This window comes from Xenopus laevis, chromosome 9_10L, assembly GCF_017654675.1.
Source record: "Xenopus laevis strain J_2021 chromosome 9_10L, Xenopus_laevis_v10.1, whole genome shotgun sequence".
In the NCBI taxonomy this organism is placed as follows: domain Eukaryota; kingdom Metazoa; phylum Chordata; class Amphibia; order Anura; family Pipidae; genus Xenopus; species Xenopus laevis.
In genome coordinates, this window is record NC_054387.1 from 40,878,858 (window position 1) to 40,884,254 (window position 5,397).

A 5,397-nucleotide genomic window follows, 5' to 3' on the forward strand; every position below is an offset into this window, starting at 1 on the left:
CAAAGTGATAAAAAACTATCTAAAAAACTAACAGAAATGCCCATGTGGGGTTACAAACGGGGGCCAAATTTGAAAGATCTACTAATGCAAACTGACCCAGTTCACTGTTATGAACAGAAAAGAGATATTTTAAGTAAATTAAAAAAAGGGTGTTTTAAGTGTGCAGGTTGCACTACTTGTAGATCCATGATAACCGGTGACACATTTAGACATCCCCATTCGGGCAGAACTATTAACATCAGACATCGGATAACTTGTACATCAACCCATGTAATTTACATTATAAAATGCCCGTGTGGTTTAACATACGTGGGCAAAATCCAAAACACATTACGCATAAGAATGGGAAACCATAGATCGTCCATTAAAAAAGCATTTGAAACCGGGGAAGCAGACCAGTCCCTTCCACAGCATTTTTTAAAAGAAGGGCATAGACTCCCAACCCTAAAATTCATGGGTATAGATTTGGTCCCAGAGCCGAACAGAGGAGGTGACTGGGACCGCTTACTGTTACAGAAGGAGGTCTTTTGGATTAGAACACTTGATACCTTAGCTCCCCGCGGTCTGAATGAGTATTGTTCCTTTGCACCTTTTTTAGAAACATAAATTATCTAAGATCATTGTTAGCATTATAGAAGTTGATTGTGCCGCTTTTTAGAATTCCCTCGACATTCAACATTGTTTTAAATATTTATACATTTCAAAGTTCATATATTTATATATTTATATATTTTTAAATTGGATTTTTTATACACGAAAAGGATTGTATCATGGTGATGATTAAGTACCACTATATAAATTGCAATAACTTTTTGTCCACTATGTTGTTCATTATGTATCACTATATAAATTTTAGCAATTTTTTTAAAGCTATATATTAAAACAATGTATGTTTAATCCACAGGTCACGCCCACAAAAGGAATATAATACGTTAATTGAATAACGAGTGTACACATGGGTTGATACATGTAATTGGAAAATGGGTGTGGTCTGGTGATGGGTCACAGATGGGTGAGTCTCTATATAATATGTTCACTTGTATTGAAATGTGTCTTGATAAAGGTCCCAGACGTGGACCGAAACGTCGATCAAATAAAGAAGTAAATTTTGAAAGAAAAACCCTGGTGTGCATCAGCATTCTATTGTTATATAAGCCGTCCTGTTTTGCACCCAGGTGAAAGCTCTTTTGAAGTGTGTGCTCAAGCCTTTAGACATACATATATATTAATATATATATATATATATATATATATTAATATATATATATATATATATATATATATATATATATATATAAATATATATATAATATAAATATATATATAATATATATATATATATATATATATATATATATATATATATATATATATATATATATATATATATATATACACACACACACATATATATACACACACACACTTATGTATAAGTAAAAGATCAGCACAAATTTCTGTGTGGGCTGCTTTGATTTTTTTTGCCAGGGCTGCTATTTACCTCCAGTCCGGCCCTGCCCACATATACCCCAATGGTTGTAGCCACAAGTGAGCTGTTCTAATACAGTAATTGTATAATACCTACCTGCTGCTTGACTGCTGTATTAGCGCACATGTGCATGATAGACATATGCATTTAACCCTTTAAGTGCCAGCAGAATTTCACATTTTGGTTACGCGAAATGCCAGCCGTTTTTAAGCATTTTGTGCTCTCTCACTTTAGGGGCATTTTCTGAGGGGAAACCTATAGTTTACCTAGGAAAACTATACATTGTTTTTTTCGGTAGAAACTGAGCTTTCTAAATCTGCCTGAGTTTTCATGTATTTCCACCTGTGCAAAAAAATTTATAGTGCTAAATACCAAAAAAAAAAAAGAAAAATTACCATTTTTCATCGTATATCAATTTATACCAGAAAAATATTTCATTTTACGGATGAAAATCCAACTGATTTGGAAAGCCTTATGTCTCTCGAACGTGCCAATACCAGATATGTATAGTTTTAGGGAGATTTAGGACTTCTGTACAGCAAAAACTCCTGGCAGTATATTACCGAATTTTGAAAGCACCAAGGCAGAAAACGGCATGCTTTAGATTCCAAGGCCAAAAATCCTGAAACCGTAGGTTTACCCCAGAAAACCATACATTTTTGAAAAGTACACATTCTGCCGATTACAAAATGGGTAACTATGTCTCTCTACTCCCAACTACCAAACATAAAAGCTTGTCTGAACATAGCGGTTTTTCAAAAAAAAATTCAAAATTCTGAAAAATCATTTCACAGGTTTTATTTTGCTGCTCCGCATATCCCAAACTATAGGTACCAAGAAAAAGCACCTAAATATGATTGCCAGGGTTCCTCTGAACATTTTGGTGGCTATTGTTCATAAGTTTACCAAAGTATCTGGCATTTAGAGGCCCCAAAATGAAGTTAGCGCATACAAACAGTCCCGTGGGTAACTTCAGCTAATGAAAAATCAGCACATTGACTGCATTTTTGTGGGGTAAAAACACAGAAATATATGTTTACCCCCCAAACCCATATATTTTTGGAAAGTACACATTCTACTGAATCTAAAATGGGTACCCATGCCTTTCTGCTCCAAACTACTGAGTCGCAAGGCTTTCCCAAAATTGTCAGTTTTGGTTTAATATCTGAAAATTGCCTCAAACCTTCAACTTCCCAGCACCATATCACCCATGTATCGTTACGTACTAAGAAAAAGCACCCTAAATATGATTGCCAGTGTTCCTCTAAACATTTTGGTGGCCATTGTTCATAAGTTTACCAAAGTATCTGGCATTTAGAGGCCCCAAAATGAAGTTAGCGCATACAAACAGTCCCGTGCGTAACTTCAGCTAATGAAAAATCAACACATATCAATATATGTTTACCCCCCAAACCCATATATTTTTGGAAAGTACACATTCTACTGAATCTAAAATGGGTACCCATGCCTTTCTGCTCTAAAATACTGAGTCGCAAGGCTTTCCCAAAATTGTCGGTTTTGGTGAAATATCTGAAAATTGCCTCAAACCTTCAACTTCCCAGCACCATATCACCCATGTATCATTACGTATCACAAAAAAAGCACCCAAATTGTGATTGCCAGGGGTCCTCCAAACAGTTTGGTGCCCACTGTGCATAGGTTTACCAAAGTATCTGGCATTTAGAGGCCCCAAAATGAAGTTAGCGCATACAAACAGTCCCGTGGGTAACTTCAGCTAATGAAAAATCAACACATTGACTGCATTTTTGTGGGGTAAAAACACAGAAATAGGGAATTTAAATTGCTTACCGTACATTCCTTTTCCCTCAGTCCTGAAGGCAGCACTTACTATAGAGAGAGCTCCTCCTAGGGTAGGAAAACATCGCCCAGCATAATAAAAACACTCCTCCCCTTCCTCCCTATAAAGGTGCCTTCCCCCAATACCCCTCAGTGATTAACAAGCAATACACATCATTAATGCCAAGGTTTTTAATAAGGGGGAAAAAAAAATGTGCTGCCTTCGGGACTGAGGGAAAAGGAATTTACGGTAAGCAATTTAAATTCCCTATTTCCCTCACGCCCCTTGGCAGCACTTACTATAGAGAGTTGATAAGCAGTAGCAATGGGAGGGTTATTTAGCTACAGCACCTAAGACTGCTCTTGCGAAAGCCACTTCCCTGGGTGTACCCACATTGAGCCTGTAATGGTTCGAGAAGGTCTTGAAGCTTGACCAGGACGCTGTCCTGCATATTTGGTCCACAGAAACTCCAGCACTTTCTGCCCATGAGGCTGACACTGCCCGAGTTGAATGAGCACATAGTCCTAGCGGAACTGGTTTTTGTTGTATATGCAAAAGTAATTGCCTGTTTTATCCACCTGGAAATTGACATCTTTGATGCGGTTTTCCCTTTTCTTATACCTGCATATGTTATAAACAGGCAATTAGATATTCTAAATTTCTGTACTTTCTTCAGATACATTAAGATGCATCTTTTAACATCCAGAAAATGAAGATTTTCTTCATGTTTATTCTTAGGCTTCGGATAGAAATCAGGCAAGACGATTTCAAAATTAACATGAAAATTTGATGAAACTTTAGGTCGAAACGAAGGGTCTGCTTTAAGAATGATCCTGTCTTGAAGAATTTGTAAGTAAGGTTCCTTACAGGACAGGGCTTGTATTTCACCAACCCTTCTTGCCGAGCAGATGGCTACCAGAAATACAGTCTTAATTGTAAGATGAAATAATGTAGCTTCTTTTAATGGTTCAAAGGGGGCTTTCTGAAGGACTTTAAGTACCATATCTAAATCCCATACTGGTGTTAATGGTTTGCTTTTTAGTTTGATGTTTTGCATTGCTTTTACTAACCTTTTTATTAACGGTTGTTCTGCTAATGCCAAGTTCTTAAAAGCTCCTAGCGCCGCTATCTGAACTTTAATAGTATTCGGGGCTAGATTTTTTCTGAACCCATCATGCAAAAAGTCCAGAATCATGGAAATGGGGGCTGTTTCCGGAGACAATTTCTTTTTAATACACCATTTTCGAAATAGAGTCCATATTCTTTGATATATATTATTAGTAACTACCTTCCTGCTATGTAGCAAGGTATCGATTACCGCTGGGGAAATGCCTTGTAGTGTTAGCGCATCCCTTTCAGTCTCCACGCGGTAAGTTGTAATGGAGTCAGGTCTGCATAGGAGATCGGCCCCTGAGTTAGTAGGTCTTTCCTCCTGGGCAAACGCCATGGCGGGCTTATGGATAGTTGGATTAATTCTGAGTACCAACTCCTCCTTGGCCATGCTGGAGCTATTAGAATTATTTCCGCTGGGGTTAGCCGTATTTTCCTGACCACTCTGCCCACTAATGGGATTGGTGGGAATATGTAAGCGCGACAAACTCCAGGGTTGGACCAGCGCATCCACCGCTACTTCTCCTTGACCATTTGTCAGTGAGAAAAATTTTGGAACCTTTTTGTTTTGTTTTGATGCCATGAGGTCTATGTCTGGAAACCCCCATCTTTTGCAAATCTGATAAAACACCTCTTGGTTTAGACTCCATTCTCCTGGATGTAGATCTTTGCGACTTAAAAAGTCCGCTCTGAAATTTGAATGGCCTGAAATGTGTCGAGCAGTAAGGCTGTTTAAATTGCGTTCTGCCCATTTGAATATTCTTTTTGCTCTGTGCATAAGATCTTGACTTCTTAGACCTCCTTGATGATTTAAATAATATGCTGTTGTTACATTGTCCGTATGGACCAGAACATTTTCGTTTTTTATATATGGGGCAAAAGATTTTAAGGCTCTCCAAACTGCCTCCAACTCCAATGAATTGGCTGAAAGATCTGTCATACCATCTTCCCATCTTCCTTGTTCTGAAATTTCTTGAAGATGAGCCCCCCAGCCTCTTTT